At 45.2% G+C, this 17,457-nt stretch overlaps 1 long non-coding RNA gene across 1 annotated transcript in view; it reads right to left on the reverse strand.

The window, feature by feature from the left end:
- LOC123758699 (uncharacterized) overlaps window positions 1-17,137 on the reverse strand; it is a 279,984-nt gene extending 262,847 nt beyond the window's left edge. Inside the window, exons 1-2 of the long non-coding RNA XR_011230091.1 lie at window positions 16,853-17,137; window positions 13,329-13,479 (exon numbers count right to left, since the gene is read on the reverse strand). This is a non-coding gene — a long non-coding RNA (uncharacterized lncRNA). The remainder of the gene's footprint in view (window positions 1-13,328; window positions 13,480-16,852) is intronic.
- Between the last annotated feature and the right edge of the window lie 320 nt (window positions 17,138-17,457).

The raw sequence follows: 17,457 nt of genomic DNA on the forward strand, positions 1-17,457 counted from the left end.
CAATGTCTGTCATTATGATGGGTTATATTTACGTGAGATGGTGGCCATACGCAGGTGAGTCTAATTAGATAACTGTCTTGACGGACAGAAGTAATCCTTTCTTGACGGATAGTAATTGCTTTTTTATTAGCTGACGGTAATGATCCGAGTGTAATTAGAGGAAATATTAACCAATCGACATTGTATATAATGATTCATACTATGAAATAAGTCTTAGAGTCATTACTGAAGGTGGACCAGAGACTTGAGCCGTAAGCTTAAAGAAAGGGTCATTGTGCTGTGGGGGGGGGGGAGGGGGGTAGGCGACTGTCTGGAGGTGACTAGAGAGGGGTGATGGGGGAGGGGGGTGAAGGGGGGAGGGGGTGAAGGGGGGAAGGTTGAAGGGGGAGGGGTTGAAGGGGCAAAAGAGAGAGAGAGAGAGAGAGAGAGAGAGAGAGAGAGAGAGAGAGAGAGAGAGAGAGAGAGAGAGAGAGACAGAGAGAGAGAGACAGAGAGAGAGAGAGAGAGAGAGAGAGAGAGAGAGACAGAGAGACAGAGAGAGACAGAGAGAGAGACAGAGAGAGAGAGAGACAGAGAGAGAGAGAGACAGAGAGAGAGAGACAGAGAGAGACAGAGAGACAGAAGAGAGAAGAGAGACAGAAAGAGAGAGAGACAGAAGAGAGAGAGAGAGAGAGAGAGAGAGAGAGAGAGAGAGAGAGAGAGAGAGAGAGAGAGAGAGAGAGAGAGAGAGAGAGAGAGAGAGACAGAGAGACAGACGCAGATAAAGACACAAACACACACAGGAGACTGAAACCCCCCCTCCCCCTCCCCCCCCCCCCGTACTCGGGACTCTGAGACAGGGTCCGAAAGCAAGAGGGTCCTCAGAGGTGTGATGATCTCACCATCAGAGATCAAACAACAACAATGGCTATTTTAGCCCATGTCCAACACCCCCCAGACTGTCCCACAGGCGGCCCCTCAAGACATGTGCTGCTCACACCTGTTCAGCTGTATAGCCACCTACCTCTATGTAACCCTCTATGTAACCCCCTATGTAACCCTCTATGTAACCCTCTATGTAACCCTCTATGTAACCCTCTATGTAACCCCTCTATGTAACCCTCTATGTAACCCCCTATGTAACCCTCTATATAACCCCTATGTAACCTCTATGTAACCCCTCTATGTAACCCTCTATGTAACCTCCATGTTACATGCAGTTGGCCTTTTGCGGACACCAGGCAACCCTCGCAGAAACTGACCCAAATCATTATTTTTTGTCCAATTTGTTTATTGTCACATTCGTGTTTCCATTCCCAGTTGCCGCGTGGCGTGCTGGAGGTGGGGTCCCTCGATTGTTTCCAGCGCGGGTTGGACAAGTATATGAGTGGGATTGGGTGGTTAAAAGATAGGAGCTGCCTCGTATGGGCCAATAGGCCTTCTGCAGTTACCTTTGTTCTTATGTTCTTATGTTAACGAATTAACGAAAGAATGAGTCTATTTTAATGGGGATCGGTGAACCTATCACCCCTGAGTCTTCTGCTGCCTGGAATGTAATTTTTGTTATTGAATATATTTGACAAAACATTTTTTTTTTAATATATTGCAGCCCATTCTCCTGTTTTGGTCGTGCTTGAAGGAAGGATCTTGAGGTTATCTTGAGATGATTTCGGGGCTTTAGTGTCCCCGCGGCCCGGTCCTCGACCAGGCCTCCACCCCCAGGAAGCAGCCCGTGACAGCTGACTAACACCCAGGTACCTGTTTACTGCTAGGTAACAGGGGCATTCAGGGTGAAAGAAACTTTGCCCATTTGTTTCTGCCTCGTGCGGGAATCGAACCCGCGCCACAGAATTACGAGTCCTGCGCGCTATCCACCAGGCTACGAGGCCCCCTGAGGATGAGGACTGTCAGTACCGAAAAACAATTAGAAACTAGATAAGACTTTAGACAAACCGGAAAAAAATTTCTATTTATGTTGCAAAAACAAACTAACCCTAACCTAACCTAACCTAACCTAACCTAACCTAACCTAACCTTCCTAGGTCTAATACATGCTATCTGAGGCCTAATATAGTACGTATGTGTGCTATACTAGGTCGTAGGAATAATTGTTTTTAGTTAAATTTTTGTCGCACTCTTATAACGTGATTATTTAACAAAGTTCTACTATCTAATTGCCTAGTATGTCACTATTGTACTATTGTGTACATAGTTATAAAAAGTACTATTTAAACCAGGAAGATGGGTTGCTATATTGTAATACTCGGGTACAAGGACTCCCCACAATACGCCGTATAAACTGTACACCCCCCTGTTACCTAGCAGTAAATAGGTACCTGGGAGTTAGACAGCTGCTACGGGCTGCTTCCTGGGTGTGTGTAACAAAAATGAAGCCTGGTCGAGGACCGGGCCGCGGAGACGTTAAGTCCCGAAATCATCTGAAGATCTCAAGATAACAGTCTAAAGAGTATCCACAGTTCCTGTAATCAGACTGTAAAGACTGATACAGTCATCCAGTAATAACAGAAACCAACTACGGGATCACCATAGCCCGTGCTGCTTGGAACTTTTTGTTCCAAGTAGCGAATCATTAACAACAACAGAGACAAAACTATCCAGTCTTCTATTTTAAGCGAAACCGCTTTACAAGAAATTGGGAAAACAATTCCGCGTTTTCGGCAGCGTCTGGGATGCTCTCGGACGCAGGTTCGAATCCTCGTCACGGCCCTTGTGGATTTGTTCATTTGTTGACCAGACCACACACTAGAAGGTGAAGGGACGACGACGTTTCGGTCCGTCCTGGACCATTCTCAAGGTGAAGGGACGACGACGTTTCGGTCCGTCCTGGACCATTCTCAAGTCGATTGTCGATCCATTTGTTCATTTGTTGACCAGACCACACACTAGAAGGTGAAGGGACGACGACGTTTCGGTCCGTCCTGGACCATTCTCAAGGTGAAGGGACGACGACGTTTCGGTCCGTCCTGGACCATTCTCAAGTCGATTGTCGATCCATTTGTTCATTTGATGCATCACGCAATTGTGATTTCTGTGTGTAATTTCGCGTCAATTTTGAAAATAACATCAACTTCAGGCAAGTAAATAGGATAGCAACGGACATGTTCTAAACGTTGCAAACCATTACAATTGCTTAACGACTCAACACAAAGGAGGGAAATCATATGCCAATTTGCACATGAGGAATGTAACAAAAAAAAAAAAAAACCATCCTTGCTGTTACTGCCAATAACACAACTGTTTCAATAATGACAACATTGCTCCCACTCAAACTTATATCTCATAAACCACAAAAATGCAGTTTTGCAATTTAGTCTTTTTTTTTCTAGGTAAAAATAATGCTAATACCAGCTGCTGCTTCGTGAGATGGTGATTGTAGTTGTGAATGTGATGGTACTTCTGAAAGTGGCGTTGGTGAAGGTGGTTTATGGTAGTGGTGACTGTACTTTGTGAGGGAGGCTTGTGTGGTGGTGATTGGCAGGGTCCTGTGTAGTGGTGATAGTGTTGGTGGTGACTGGCAGGGTCCTGTGTAGTGGTGATGGTGGGGGTGGTGACTGGCAGGGTCCTGTGTAGTGGTGATAGTGTTGGTGGTGACAACGAGTGAGAGACAAGCACCGATGGAAACCAAACACAAACACAAGATAACAACTCACACACCAATCACAGATAACACTTATAAACACACCAATAAAAAAAAACTTACATATTTACGACTCTGGCAATAATCAAACACGAGATTTTATAACAGTGACATCACTACCAGATCAGATTACACTACTGACGTCACCACCAGATCTGGCAACACCGGTGATGTCACCACACACACACACACACACACACACACACACACACACACACACACACACACATGCGAGTCTCCTCACCTATATAGACAGACAGACTCCCAACACCACACCACTGACAGCAAGATTCGTCCAAGCTTGTTTAGACATCCTGATAACACACTCACTAGTTCAACAAACTCTGAAATCCAGTTTAAGCATCGTTATCAGGTCTCCGTAGCGAAGCTGACATTTGGGTTAGGTTATCTCAAGATAACCTAACCCAAATCTCAGCTTTCTTCTCATTCTGCTTCTTAAATCTTGTTATCGTCTATTACATTCTGCTAACGAATTTATGGTAAACTATCGCTTCATTACGAATTCGTTATTAAGAATAACGTCTCGTTAACATTCGTATCAAAAGGATTATATTTCGTCAATATCGGAGTTACCGATTATTCATTTACATATTTTTTGAATTGTCTAATTAGGCAGTTCAGGAACTAGGTGACCTATTTCGTAGTAGTTCTAGCAATACCTGTTCAATTATATGTTATTGTCCCACACACACACACACACACACACACACACACACACACACACACACACACACACACACACACACACACACACACACACACACACACTCACACACTCACCACTCAGGTAAGGCCGCACAAATTTCCATCTGGACTCGGAAGGTTACAACACAGAACACTGAATACATTTAATAATGTTAAATGAACTGTGTAACTAATACTCTATTCTCCTCATCCCTCCCCACCCCCTCTTCTTACCCCTAGCACCCCACTCCTCCCCCTCTCCATCACACACACTCCCCCCTCTCCATCACACTCCCCCCCCATACCTCCACACTACATAAATATGCAAATTAAGATCAATGCAATATATATTTGCATCCCTAATATAATGGAAGCAACATTTGCAATGAATGAAAGTGCAGTGAAATTAACATACGCAGCAACTGGACGGCCCAGTTGTGAGGAGAACCTATATAAATCAGTGTAACAATGCAGGTCAGTGTTTACAAACACACACACACACACCTACCAGAGCCACAATGCAGGATGACAGTGTTCAGAAAGAAACACACCTACCACAGCAACAATGCAGGTCACAGTGATCACAAACCCACACACCTACCAGACCAACAATGCAGGTCACAGTGCTCACAAACCCACACACCTACCACACCAACAATGCAGGTCACAGTGCTCTCACACACACACACACCTACCAGAACAACAATGCAGGTCACAGTGCTCACACACACACCTACCAGAGCCGCAATGCAGGTCACAGTGCTCACAAACCCACACACCTACCACACCAACAGTGCAGGTGACAGTGCTCACAAACAAACACACCTACCACAGTAACAATGCAGGTCACAGTGCTCAGAAACCCACACACCTACCAGGCCAACAATGCAGGTCACAGTGCTCACAAACCCACACACCTACCACACCAACAATGCAGGTCACAGTGCTCACAAACCCACACACCTACCAGGCCAACAGTGCAGGTGACAGTGCTCACAAGTACACCAAGGAGAGCACATCATTCACCGGAGGACAAGCGCCCACACCAGACCAATCTGCCAGAGCGCGGTTGAATGCGCAGACATAATACTCACAATAATTCCCTTTAGAATGTATAAATTCTCTCGCGCGTCACTCGTAAGGGGTCACAGAGCCACTCATGTGTGCCCTCGACTCATGAGTGTCCTCGACACATGTTGCCACACACACACATACACCGTGGGAGGACACATATACAGGGTGTCACCACATTCAATTTAGGAGCCATGTGCCGCCACATACAGGAACATCGTAACAGAGGGGAAAGCTGTTCAAAGTTCAAATAGGCCTGTAGAAAGCATCCACTGTGCTTACTATGGATTGAAGAGGCGTGTTTCCAGTTTTCTAGAGAGCTTGAAATACAAGGCAAGCAAACCTGACTCTTCCTAGTTCTAGTATAGTGCATATATGGACTAAATTATATCTAATACTGCAAATGCTAAGGCCTATTTGTTTCGGCTTTGGCCAGGAATCGAACCCGGGCCCTTAAGAGCGTTGTCCACTCGGCCGCTAGGTTCTGTGTTCACCTACTTTGTTGTGTGTGTGTGTGTGTGTGTGTGTGTGTGTGTGTGTGTGTGTGTGTGTGTGTGTTCACTTATCTGAGCCTACAAGGTCTAACACTGACTCTTGCATCCCGCCTTTCTAGCCGCCGGTTGTTTAAAGCAATGACTCCTGTCCTGGGACTAAAGAGCCAGAGCTCAATCCCCGCAAGCACAACTAGGTGAGTACACGTACACACACACACACACACACACACACACACACACACACACACACACACACACACACACACACACACACACACACACGAACGGTTCAAAAATTGATTAACGAATAACTTCAATGCACACCAAGGCCTTGTATAGGCCTACAAAGCAGTTTTAATTAAATACGCATTCTTTTGCAACCTCAGATAACAGAAATGCTTTAAAACAATCAATATTATTATTATTATATTATTACGGAAGGAAATTACAGTAGCGCAATAGACCTGTTTGATACCTGTTTAATGTGGTTCTGGGAGTTCTTCTACTCCCCAAGCCCGGCCCGAGGTCAGGCTTTACTTGTGAGAGTTTGGTCCACCAGGGTGTTGCTTGGAGCGGCCCGCAGGCCCACATACCCACCACAACTGTCCCGTTTTCTGTTTTGGGTCCTCTGGTAGGTTAGGAAAAGGGCACTTTAGTAGGATAGTTTCTTGGGCTGGCTGGTCTACAGGTATGCTAGGTATTACCACAAGTCGGAATGATGATGTCAGGGTATGATGACAAGGAGCAGGGGTATGATGACAAGGAGCTGGGGTATGATGACAAGGAGCTGGAGTATGATGACAAGGAGCTGGGGTATGATGACAAGGAGCTGGAGTATGATGACAAGGAGCAGGGGTATGATGACAAGGAGCCGGGGTATGATGACAAGGATCTAGGGTACCATGACAATGAGCCAGGGTATGATGACAAACAACTGGGTTATGAGCCAGGATACTATCACACTCACCCTACATAAAGCGAGACCATCATTATACCGCCCAGTCTAAAGCGGATGGGCATCACTCCCTCCCACACCACCCCTGTCAATGGATAATCCCTATAGTAGGGAGAAAATTGTAAGTAGCCATTTTAACAACGTCCCCGTTTTTAAAATGGCTACTCACCCTTCCCAACCGCACCGGGTGTCTTCCCAAGATGTGGTTTATATCAAAACCGGAAAGAGGATTTGGTTTGGTTTAATTTTTAGTAATAGTAATTAAATTCGGTCCTGGGGAATGCTTTTATGATGTTCACAGTCAACAGACTGTTGTTTTAAAGATTAAAACATTAAAACATAGGATGATATATAATATCATTCGCTGGTGAAGCGAGTTAGCTACGTTAATTAGTCACATAGCCACGTTAATTAGCCACATAGCCACGTTAATTAGCAACATAGCCACGTTAATTAGCAACATAGCCACGATAATTAGTAACATAGCCACGATAATTAGTAACAGCCACATTAATTAGTAACATAGTCACTTAGTAACAGCCACGTTCCATTTTGGTGACCTAGTAACATAATTCTAATTTTCTAGCATAAAGCTGCCACTTTCACAAATTCTTAGTAGGTTTGACTATCATATGTTTATTTAATATTTATTAAACATAAAACCAGCAACTTTTCACTGGCATCTTATGCTAAAGATTAGAAAATGGTGTCGCGAATTTCAGACAAATGTCAGCTGGAATATTATCCAATACTTTTCCCTATCAAATCCTCAGGTGTTTACATCAACACCTCTCTCGTCTCAGCCACGGATTGCTCTCACGAACAGTTCTCTCTCTCTCTCTTTTTCTAATCTTTTGTTCATTATGTAATGTATATATTCTTGTCTTTAACACTTCCATTCACTCGTCCACTAATCCAAGCACCCTTGATGTCATGCAGATAAGAGAGAATATTATATATATTATATATATATATATATATATATATATATATATATATATATATATATATATATATATATATATATATATATTATTAAATATGACCGAAAAAGTAAGATTAATAATTCTAACACGAATTTTCTCAATCTTTCGTACATTACGCTTCACTGTTGGAGGTAAATCAAAAATCACTTCTCCAAAATTCATTTTTATTTCTAGTCTGACGCGACACGGGCGCGTTTCGTAAAACTTATTACATTTTCAAAGACTTCACAAATACACAACTGATTAGAACTTACGTCTCTCTGATATTATATCTACATTTGAGTGAGGTGGGAAGGATGATGTGGCATTAACACAAGACAGAACAGGGGATATTAATAGGGTATTAAAAGTATCAACACAAGACAGAACAGAAACAATGGGTATTGAATAGAAGTGTTTGTAGAAAGCCTATTGGTCCATATTTCTTGATGCTTCTATATTGGAGCGGAGTCTTGAGGTGGGTAGAATATAGTTGTGCAATAATTGGCTGTTGATTGCTGGTGTTGACTTCTTGATGTGTAGTGCCTCGCAAACGTCAAGCCGCCTGCTATCGCTGTATCTATCGATGATTTCTGTGTTGTTTACTAGGATTTCTCTGGCGATGGTTTGGTTATGGGAAGAGATTATATGTTCCTTAATGGAGCCCTGTTGCTTATGCATCGTTAAACGCCTAGAAAGAGATGTTGTTGTCTTGCCTATATACTGGTTTTTTTGGAGCTTACAGTCCCCAAGTGGGCATTTGAAGGCATAGACGACGTTAGTCTCTTTTAAAGCGTTCTGTTTTGTGTCTGGAGAGTTTCTCATGAGTAGGCTGGCCGTTTTTCTGGTTTTATAGTAAATCGTCAGTTGTATCCTCTGATTTTTGTCTGTAGGGATAACGTTTCTATTAACAATATCTTTCAGGACCCTTTCCTCCGTTTTATGAGCTGTGGAAAAGAAGTTCCTGTAAAATAGTCTAATAGGGGGTATAGGTGTTGTGTTAGTTGTCTCTTCAGAGGTTGCATGGCTTTTCACTTTCCTTCTTATGATGTCTTCGATGAAACCATTGGAGAAGCCGTTATTGACTAGAACCTGCCTTACCCTACAGAGTTCTTCGTTGACTTGCTTCCATTCTGAGCTGTGGCTGAGAGCACGGTCGACATATGCGTTAACAACACTCCTCTTGTACCTGTCGGGGCAGTCGCTGTTGGCATTTAGGCACATTCCTATGTTTGTTTCCTTAGTGTAGACTGCAGTGTGGAAACCTCCGCCCTTTTCCATGACTGTTACATCTAGAAAAGGCAGCTTCCCATCCTTTTCCGTCTCGTAAGTGAAACGCAGCACGGAACTCTGCTCAAATGCCTCCTTCAGCTCCTGCAGATGTCTGACATCAGGTACCTGTGTAAAAATGTCGTCAACATACCTGCAGTATATGGCCGGTTTCAAGTTCATGTCGACTAAGACTTTTTGCTCGATGGTACCCATGTAGAAGTTTGCAAACAGGACACCTAGGGGTGTATATATATATATATATATATATATATATATATATATATATATATATATATATATATATATATATATATATATATATATTGCGAAGTGTGACGAGTCGTCTTGACTTGCCGACACATTCCTTCTTCCCTACCTACCTTAATTAGGTCTTTCTTGATGACCTATCTCCCTACTTATCTGATTACCTTCTTGTCCTATCTACCTATTTAATCTGTCTGCCTTCTTGGCCTATCTTCGGATCTGTCTCTTTATATACCTCCCTCTCTTTCATATTTGCCTGTCCCAGTTTTCACGTGTAGGTGCTATGCAAACGTGGGTACGAGAACCCACCCGTTGGGGTACGGGCACGTGAACCCACCTGCTTCATGCCCACCTGCATACCCCGCCCTGGGCATGCTTCCTGGTCAGCTCTCTCTCTCTACAATCAAAGTTTCATTTATTGTTTGGCAATGCCTCTCATGATCTATGGTGGATATTTTGCTGCTCGCTGCTTTGATTGTGAGTTTGGTTGTGGGGAGGCTAGGAGAGAGGGGAGAGAGAGAGGGGGGGGGGGAAAGAGAGGGAAGGAGAGGGGGGGGGGAGAAGGGCAAGGAAGGGGAGAGGGGGGGGGAGAGAGAGAGAGAGAGACCGAGCAATAACATGAGCGTTAACAAGGCAACTCTACACACACACACACACACACACACACACACACACACACACACACACACACACACACACACACACACACACACACACACACACACACACCTCACGACTCACTCATCTGACCCAGCCAAGTGCTGAACACCGTCCAAAGAAATTATATGAAGGAGAGGGGGGCTAGCCCCCTTCCCCCCTTCTCCTGCACAAACAGGACCCCCCCCAGTGACCCCGTTCAATCTTACAAAAGAAGGGGGGAGTGTGGTGATGACTGGACGCCGCCACCTTCGCGGGGGATCACTAACCTCGTCAGCTTTAAAAGTAACGAAGAAGCTTTCATTGTTTTCCGATTAAGTCAGGCAAGTGACAGTTCCAGTTGCTGGGTGACACAGCTACTGGATACATCAAGGGTGTGTAGCTTTATGTATTATGTGTCCCCGTGGTGAGAGATTTGAGGCCTGGTTGACGACCGGGCCGCGGGGACGCTAAGCCCCGGAAGCACTTCAAGGTAACCTCAAGGTAGGTGGTAACAACTTCAGGGTATAGAGCCCTCTAGCTATTGCTCTTCAGGTATAGAGCCCTCTACCTATTGTCCTTTAGGGTATAGAGCCCTCTAGCTATTGCTCTTCAGGTATAGAGCCCTCTACCTATTGTCCTTTAGGGTATAGAGCCCTCTAGCTATTGCCCTTTAGGGTATTGAGCCCTCTAGCTATTGCCCTTTAGGGTATAGAGCCCTCTAGCTATTGCCCTTTAGGGTATAGAGCCCTCTAGCTATTGCCCTTTAGGGTATAGAGCCCTCTAGCTATTGCCCTTTAGGGTATAGAGCCCTCTAGCTATTGCCCTGTAGGGTATAGAGCCCTCTAGCTACCTAATCCCTCCTCTTACCAATTACGTCGCTTTTCGCTCGTATACGCAGCTGCCCCCCAAAAAACGTAAATTGAAAATGACAAATAATTGAAAATAAATTTTCTATTTTTGTTTTCCAAACCAGAAAGTTACGGGTCCTCTGGTAGGTTAAGAGGGCAGGAAATTCTTCTAAGGCTTTCTAAACGTCATGAAACCCGTTAATTGAAAATTTCCTCTCCAAACCTAACAACCTAAGCCAGAGGACCCAAAACAGAAAACGGAACAGCACGTCACTTTCGTCAGCCGATTTCAGTTTGTAAGAACTATACAAACCACGCTAGGTTACCTATATTGAGCAATATATTACTCTTCAGGTATTAACTGCCCCTAGAATGTTTTCAGCTGTACAAACTAGACTGAGTCATTTGTAAAGGAAGGCGCGCTCTTGACCTCTCTATCTCGAACCACCAGCCACTTCACTTAATTTCCCTTGTTTGTGGAATGTAAGGTAATTTTCTGGAGAGGGGGGAGAGGGAGGAGGGGAAAGTGGGGTGAGGGGAAGGGGTTAGAGGGGGAAGTGGGACGAGGAGGAGGGAGAAAGAGAGAGAACTGGGATAGAGGAGAGAGGAGCTGGGATAGAGGAGAGAGAGGTGCTGGGATAGAGGAGAGAGGAGCTGGGATAGAGGAGAGAGGAGCTGGGATAGAGGAGAGAGAGGAGCTGGGATAGAGGAGAGAGAGGAGCTGGGATAGAGGAGAGAGAGGAGCTGGGATAGAGGAGAGAGAGGAGCTGGGATAGAGGAGAGAGAGGTGCTGGGATAGAGGAGCTGGGATAGAGGAGAGAGGAGCTGGGATAGAGGAGAGAGGAGCTGTGATAGAGAAGAGAGGAGCTGGGATAGAGAAGAGAGGAGCTGGGATAGAGAAGAGAGGAGCTGGGATAGAGAAGAGAGGAGCTGGGATAGAGAAGAGAGGAGCTGGGATAGAGAAGAGAGGAGCTGGGATAGAGAAGAGAGGAGCTGGGACAGAGGAGAGAGGAGCTGGGATAGAGAAGAGAGGAGCTGGGATAGAGAAGAGAGGAGCTGGGATAGAGAAGAGAGGAGCTGGGATAGAGAAGAGAGGAGCTGGGATAGAGAAGAGAGGAGCTGGGATAGAGAAGAGAGGAGCTGGGATAGAGAAGAGAGGAGCTGGGACAGAGGAGAGAGGACCCAACGAAACTGTGCCAAACCACCTCGTCCCCCGGGGGGCCTCGAACGCCGTCCCTATCCGAGGCCGTCGCTCGATCCACCAAAGTGAATGGATATATGAAAGGTAAAGAAACTTATCATTCCGTGACCCGATTCTGAACGCTTTGTGGCACTCTGTTCTCCAGCTGTCGCCCACAGAGTACCTGAGACGGCGAAAACTGTCACCCACAGAGGACCTGAGACGACGACCACTGTCACCCACAGAGGACTTGAGACGACAACTATCACCCACAGAGGACCTGAGACGACGACAACTATCCCCCACAAACAACTTTATTACGGCATAAGCAACAAGCAACAGCCTCCAGGGCCCCCTCCTCCCCCCCCCCCCCCGCCAACCCCACCATACCCAGCCTCCAACGTCCCCCCACCCTCTCTATAGTCCTCCCATACCCTAACCTGGGTACCGGAGAAGGAGGAGGAGGGGAAGAGAATAAATGAAAGGGGAAGGAAAGATGAAAACCAACAGATTAGGAGAATGGAAGAGCAAGGCGAAGTGTACCGCGGAATAGCCAAGGTGGAAGGTTAACGGAATATCCTTCGAAATAACCCCCACTACGTCCGGAATACGACGTAGAGTGTGACGTCTCGCACACACACGCACAGGTGTGAGAGGCTGCTCCTAGGCACACACACACACACCAGGAACACACAAAGGAGTAACGGGATGATGGCTGTCCTTGGCGCACCTGGTGATCCTGTCACACAGGAGGCCGGACAGAGTCGAGTCCCGGTGAGGAAGCACAAATGCACATTTGCAGGAGACTGGTATGAAGCCAGGTCCAAGAGCTAATGCTCGATCCTTGCAGGCACCAGTAGGGCGAGTACCGCAGTACTATTAGGTCCACTCAGTTCCTAGTATACGTCAACGTACTTCGTCGTGTTGATTGGCCCCTCCGTCAAAAATGACACTGTTCTGCCTAGCCGGAAACGCCCCGTGTATAGATTATATCTATCGTATATTACTATATGCGTCGTATTTTTAACAGACTGGTCAAACCTTTGACCAGTCCGGCAACCAGGAGGCCTGGTCGACGACCGGGCCGCGGGGACGCTAAGCCCCGGAAGCACCTCAAGGTAACCTCAAGGTAACCTGTTGATCATGGCGTATAACGCAAGGCTGGTGAAGAATCATGATGAATCCTGTCAATTTAAATCTTCCAGATCATCGCCCCGAGGGATGCTGGACTCATCAATGAATACCAATTAAACACATTTATATTCAGAATATATATATATATATACCAGGATAAATACCTGCTTGTAAACTGGATTTTGATCATTTGCAGAACAGATCACGAGGTAACATAATAGTTGTGGTTCACTGGATTGTTTCAACACGGACGAGTTGCGTTGGGTACACACAGCAACAGCCCCACATGGACGGATATACGCCTTCTGCAGTGTCCTGGAATATGATGTTGAGACGTGCTAGTATACGCAAAGTGATTAGAGTTGGGACAGGCAAGAGAAGAAACCACATAGGCAAGACGTGAGAAGAAAGAGGAGGAAGGGGAAGAGGAGAAAGAAAAGAAGGGAGGGAAGAGAAGGAAGTGGGAGGAGATAGCTCTCGGATTAACAAAAAAACCATCAACTCCCCCACTTACCTCTGGAGGGACGCATCAACACACACAAATCAGCGGCATATGCGAATCGCTGAGGCCAGTGACTGTGTGTACCCCCAGCATGGAGGTCCAGCTAAAAAATTTAATAACTGATGATTATATTTTTGAGTGCACTTGGGTACGCATCTGTGTGCTGCTGTACCCTATTCAATATGAGGGCTTACTGAGGATATAGCTAGCTATGACCATCTAATAATATTCCCCCTCAAGAGATGTGAGTTGAGTCCATTAGCCTGCACTACGGACTTGAAATTTAAATAAGTTTATTGAGGTATAAGTGCACTCAAAGGAGTGAAGATAGCTCAAGCAACTCTCACCCCTCGGTCAGTACAACGTGTTCAGAGACTCCAAACTTGAGTGAACTTGTTCATTGATCACTAAGTTAATGCCTTATAATTTTACCTTCCTGCGGTTGGCAGGCCTTCGCCGCATCGGCGAAGCCAGCGCAGGAGCAGTCGCTGAAGCAGAGCTCTGCGGCATATCTAGAGTAGCGATCAGCGGTGGGTACCAGGAGACATGACACTCCCTCCCTCCCTCCCTCTATCTGCCGGTAGGAGTCCCTTCCCCTTCCTCGAGTGCTCACCAGTCACACCTACAGACTGATGCTCAACTGGTACACGACTGTGAGGACTCCCGAGTGACAGATAGTGATTGATGGAAGCGACGGAGTGAGGAAGAAGGGGAGGGAGGGGGGGGTGAAGATTGTGGATTGTCATCAACTCGTCTAGTGTCGTGGCTGAAGAGTTGAAAGTTGCGTAGCGTCAATGTGTTCTTTTTCTTGATATGCTTAACAGAGATCGATCGTAAGCTCCTGGTCCCCGGTTGGTCTCTGACGAAGTTATCATTCCTGCCCCCTACCTGATTTTTGTAAAATCTTGTAATGTGTACTAAAGTACTAAAATAAGTACTTCTGAAGTAGTACTGAAGTACTAAAATAAGTACTTCTGAAGTAGTACTGAAGTACTAAAATAAGTACTTCTGAAGTAGTACTGAAGTACTAAAATAAGTACTTCTGAAGTAGTACTCAAGTACTAAAATAAGTACTTCTGAAGTAGTACTCAAGTACTAAAATAAGTACTTCTGAAGTAGTACTGAAGTCCTAAAATAAGTACTTCTGAAGTAGTACTTAAGTACTAAAATAAGTACTTCTGAAGTAGTACTCAAGTACTAAAATAAGTACTTCTGAAGTAGTACTTAAGTACTAAAATAAGTACTTCTGAAGTAGTACTGAAGTACTAAAATGTACTTTTGATAATGTTATAACATCATTTTTCACTCATTTCACTTGTTCATTAGCAAAACCTTGGAAGACTGCGTGTATATCTTCCTGTGGCTCATTTTTAGAAAGACTTAGCTAACTTCCCCCCCCCCCCTAGTAAGCTGTCTTGTCTGCGTGCTGGTCAGTGTTAAAAAGAGTCAATTCTATTACTAATCTATGGGAAAGACTTGCTAGAAGGAATAGACTCCGTCCCTTCTCGAATCACACAACAACCTATTCATATCTCATGGCTCCAAAATTTGCAGTAGTAGATCACAATATACCTTAAGTTACACGGATGATTTTTAGAAATGCATTTACAGAATAGAATCCTCTGCATGAAGCACTGTGATGAATCAGAAGAGGCAGAGAGGGAGCATGAGGGGTCCCTCTGATGGACGCAATCATGGTCCCTCTGATGACGCAAAAATGGTTCCTCTGATGACGCAAAAATCGCCCCGACTGTGAACTTCAGGTGTCAAGTCAGGAAACCCCCCTCCCCCCCCCCCTCAGAGCTTCACTGGCCAGACAGGGGTTGCCATGGAATAGCTCACAATTGGAACCCCCTCGTTACTACCTTGTTAATTTAACTACTTGTCTTAAGACTGCCTATGTTCACTTGCCTTAAGACTGCCTATGTTCACTTGCCTTAAGACTGCCTATGTTCACTTGCCTTAAGACTGCCTATGTTCACTTGCCTTAAGACTGCCTATGTTCACTTGCCTTAAGACTGCTTATGTTCACTTGCCTTAAGACTGCCTATGTTCACTTGCCTTAAGACTGCCTATGTTCACTTGCCTTAAGACTGCCTATGTTCACTTGCCTTAAGACTGCCTATGTTCACTTGCCTTAAGACTGCCTATGTTCACTTGCCTTAAGACTGCCTATGTTCACTTGCCTTAAGACTGCCTATGTTCACTTGCCTTAAGACTGCCTATGTTCACTTGCCTTAACACTGCCTATGTTCACTTGCCTTAACACTGCCTATGTTCACTTCTGATGCTCTACGTAACTACTCCGACGACGCCCACTCCCACAACTTTACCACGCCACACTACCTTATACATCAAACCTTTCTTACCCCCTAACTCTGCTCCTATTCCGTCTTTGTCTCCCGGGCCACAGGATCACGCGTCCAGTGTACTGTCCACTCAGCCACCGGTTCCCTATAGTATATTTATTTCCTATCTACTTGTATTCTTTCTTCCCTCGTTGTGTATTCCCTCCCTGTCCTTCATTCTCACTCTTTCAGTCATATTTCTCCCTCTTTCACTCACGTTTCTCACTCTTTCACTCACGTTTCTCACTCTTTCAGTCATGTTTCTCTCTTTCAGTCATATTTCTCCCTCTTTCACTCACGTTTCTCACTCTTTCACTCACGTTTCTCACTCTTTCAGTCATGTTTCTCTCTTTCAGTCATGTTTCTCACTCTTTCAGTCATGTTTCTCACTTTCAGTCATGTTTCTCCCTCTTTCACTCGCGTTTCTCACTCTTTCACTCACGTTTCTCACTCTTTCAGTCATGTTTCTCTCTTTCAGTCATATTTCTCACTCTTTCAGTCATGTTTCTCACTCTTTCAGTCATGTTTCTCACTCTTTCAGTCATGTTTCTCACTCTGTCAGTCATGTTTCTCACTCTTTCAGTCACGTTTCTCACTCTTTCAGTCATGTTTCTCACTCTTTCAGTCACGTTTCTCACTCTTTCAGTCATGTTTCTCACTCTTTCAGTCGTGTTTCTCACTCTTTCAGTCGTGTTTCTCACTCTTTCACTCGTGTTTCTCCCTCTTTCAACCATGTTTCTCACCCCATCTCTCATCCTTCCCATCCTGGTCACCTTCCTCATCTCGAGCGTGATGTTCGAGATGAGGAAGCTTCCTCATCTAACCTGCTGTTTCTCACCGTCTTGGGCGACAACAGTCAGCACGAGGATGCCCAGCAGCTGTTCATGCGCACGTCAGCACATATTGCTGCTGCTGCTGCTGTTGCTGCTGCTGATGCAGCTGCTGCTGCTGTTGTTGCTGCTGCTGCTGCTGTTGCTGCTGCTGCTGCTGTTGCTGCTGTTGCTGCTGCTGTTGCTGCTGCTGTTGCTGCTGCTGCTGGGGAAGGACTTGTAGTGCCTGAGTGCGTGCCTGAGGTCAGGAGACTGGCTGTGGGTGGCTATATCATGCAAGTGCCTGACCTTAGTACACTGCCGGCCGGCTATCTTAGCTGATGCTCAACATGATAAGTTGAGGCTCCACCCAGCCACCACCAAAACAAGATATCAAATTTACATGCAATAATGGATTTAGATCAGACTGGTCACCTTTGGAGGCCGAGGGGCAAGTGGGTGTAAATCATTTGAAGCTGCAATATATATATATATATATATATATATATATATATATATATATATATATATATATATATATATATATATATATATATTCGTTGTAACTGTCGATTATTTTTGTGTTATAGGCCAGGACCTCTCTGGTGATGGCCTGGTTGTGTGTAGAGATTTT

The sequence above is a fragment of the Procambarus clarkii genome, chromosome 31 (genome assembly GCF_040958095.1).
Source record: "Procambarus clarkii isolate CNS0578487 chromosome 31, FALCON_Pclarkii_2.0, whole genome shotgun sequence".
In the NCBI taxonomy this organism is placed as follows: domain Eukaryota; kingdom Metazoa; phylum Arthropoda; class Malacostraca; order Decapoda; family Cambaridae; genus Procambarus; species Procambarus clarkii.